At 46.2% G+C, this 3092-nt stretch overlaps 1 protein-coding gene across 1 annotated transcript in view; it reads right to left on the bottom strand.

Annotated features, from left to right (window-relative positions):
• LOC104913214 (protocadherin beta-15-like) overlaps positions 1–3092 on the bottom strand; it is a 26769-nt gene that overhangs the window by 15642 nt on the left and 8035 nt on the right. The gene's annotated exons all lie outside the window — the stretch shown is intronic.

Below are 3092 nucleotides of genomic sequence, written 5' to 3' on the forward strand. Positions count from 1 at the left end.
GTATCCCCCCCATCTCTTGCATCAAGTGTACTACGCACACAAGTGTCATCTGAAAAATTGCTGAGGGTGCACTTGATCCCACGCTCTCAATCCATTGATAGACATGTTGAAGAGCGCCCGTCCCCACACAGACCTCTAGGGGGACACCACTCATCACTGCTTTCCACCCGGACATAACAGTCTTGACCACAATTCTATTGCTGTAAGCATCCAACCAATTCCATATCCACTGAATAGCCCAGCCTTCAGATCCACACCTCTCCAACTCACCCAGAAGGAGATTGTGTGGGACCATGTCAAAAGCCTTGCGCAAGTCCAACTGGATGACAGCACTTACATTTGTCTAATGATGCTGTTACTCCACCATAGAAGTACACCAGATTGGTCAGACAGGATCTGCCCTTGGTGAAGCAGTGCTGGCTGTGTCAGATCGCCTTCTTTTCTTGCAAGTGTCTTAACATGGCTTCTGAGAGGATGTGTTCCCTGACCTTCCCCAGCAAAGACAGGAGGCTCATGGCTCTGTAGTTTCCCAGCTCTTCCTAATGGCTAAGACCCTTGGCCATCCTTTTCTGCCTAACTCTTGTAGACAGCTTGTGGCTCTAGATTGCCGTGTTCCGGTTGTGTGAATCTTCTCACCACATTTCCATGAGAACAAATAGGTTAATTTGTTGTAATTTTCAATGCTGTGGTTTCCCACTCTTGCTTCTTTCCCAAGATGCGTGAATTGGGATACAAGAACTTCAGGTGGGGTTTAAGATGTGCTGTCTTCCTCACTGTTCCCTCCCTCACTCTTTTAGAACAAACAGCCTTGAGGGAAGAAAACACTGCCTGTGCTCCCAATCCCTTCAGCATCCTTCCAAGGGATATGAATTCTCTTGATTATTTGGAGTCAACTCACTGAAACCTCAATAACACAATTTCAAAAAGCAGGATAGAGTAGTTCCTCAGCTTTACCAGGTATGGGAGCTTCTTGTTATTACAAAGGCAGGCTTTCACTCAGGTGTGGCCATTGTTGTGCTTTCCTCTTCCATTCCTTTGGCTTGGAAGTACGACAGGCTAAGTAGGATGAGAGACCAACTCAGTTTTTTATCTTTCCCTTCCTTCCTTTCTTCCTTCCAACCATCCAGCCACCCATAAGGTATTGTTAGCAACTCTCAAGTTACTATTCCTACTAGCAACCCAGAAATTTCTAGTAATCACAACTATAGGCCAAGTGCTTCAGTAGACAAAATGGGGAATACAGCTTGAAGAGGATCAGCCAGGTCACATCCTGAACCAATGGCTGAGCACCAGGTGAGAAGGGGTGGCTGATTCAGGGAGCTCAGCTGCAAGCAATGTACCTGGAAGCACTGAAGCCTTTATCCACACCTCCTCACCCTCATTTAAGTGTTCACAGATGAGGGAGTGACATCTCTCAGAGTACAGATTGCACTCCTTTTGATTCATCACCAGTCATTGGAAGGACAAGCCAATTTTTCTTCTTTTTTTTTTTAGCTGCTATTGCTCCATTGTGTTTCTATCCTCCAAGAAGGCACTGTCATCACCTTATTTCTCATTGACACATCCTCATTCCTGTCATGTAAAATTGACAGTGACACCTGGGATCCATTTCTTTATACTCCAGATTGCTTTTAGCACCTCAGGGAGAGGAGAGGACCCATAACCTTCCTTATTGTAACCTCACGTGTGGTGCCTCTATCATCAGGAACACATCCAGGCAGAGAAGAGCTTCTAAAGACACTTCCCAATCTGACTGCCCTCTCTTCACAAATGACATGTTGCTGTTCACCTTCAGGTGTAGAAGCGTGTGAAAGGAAAATTAGGCATGTAGGGCTGTAAATAACACACTTGTACATCACCAGCCCAGAGCTATCTGAATCTCTTTAATCCTAGCAGCTTTATCCACCTGCTGGTTGTTTAGATGTCATTCAGTGGTTTATCTTGTGGAAATGAGAGCATCTTACAGAACGTACTTCTGTAATCACGTTCTTCTCCACATGGCCAGCAATAACTTTTCACAATGCAGCAGATGTGAGGTGTTTGCCACTGCGCTGCCTGTTGCACAACGTATGTGGTGTAACCACTCCCATGGAGTATTTTCCACCACTGATGATTAAGTACAGAGACAGAACACAGGTCACTTTTCTCATTCAGCAATATCTAAAGCCAGCTGGATGGCCTGCAATTCTGCTCCATTCACCCTCTCCTTCGGGGGTTTCTGCACCTTGTCATGAAGGACTCCATAATCCAATAAATGCTCCTGTATGGCCAGAAGAAAGACCGTTAGTGTCTCCATTATGGGTCAACGCAACTGCTCACTACTCGTTAAGCAATACCCAAACAGTCCTCTAGGAGCAGCTGCTCCCACTTCCAGCCAACTGCCCAGCTCCATCACTTTGCACGTTGTCACACGATGTGCAATATCCCTTTGGCCAGGTTAGGACAGATGTCCTGGGTCTGTGCCCCTCCGCTTCAAGTACACCCACAGCCCTCTCACTGACAGGACAGCACAAAAAGCAGCACAAACGTCCTCGGCTCTGTGCAGCACTGCTCAGCAACAACTAAAACATCGCTGTCTTCTCAACACTGTTTTCTTCCCAAGGCAAAAACAGCATCACACGAGGCACCAGAAGGAAAATCAGTAGAAACTTTTGGGAACGTGGCACCTCATTCATTCCATGCAAGAACATCAGGGACACTTGCTATCCTTGAATCGGTGCCCTGACCTCTGCTCCCCAATGTCCCAAGGTGGACCTGCAACCATACCTTACTGGAACCTCATGCACAGTACCGCTATAGGTAGGAAAAGACCCAGGCTGAGAAGAGCTTCCACAGACCCTTCCTGCACTGACACACCTCAGTTCATGGGAGACGTTGCCCGTCAACATCAGAAACAGAAGACTACAAACAAACCAGTGATCCTTAATGGAGCTAGAATGGTATCTGCACATCAGAAGACGCAGCCCTTATTTTCAAACTCAGATTCTTTCAGATTTCCTACTTGATTTTATTGGTTTCGTCACCAAGCATTCAAATCAGGGAAATACATGAGTGAAATGAAGTATCAGAAATATCACACTGCTTTGAATTCT

The sequence above is a fragment of the Meleagris gallopavo genome, chromosome 15, assembly GCF_000146605.3.
Source record: "Meleagris gallopavo isolate NT-WF06-2002-E0010 breed Aviagen turkey brand Nicholas breeding stock chromosome 15, Turkey_5.1, whole genome shotgun sequence".
Classification (NCBI taxonomy): domain Eukaryota; kingdom Metazoa; phylum Chordata; class Aves; order Galliformes; family Phasianidae; genus Meleagris; species Meleagris gallopavo.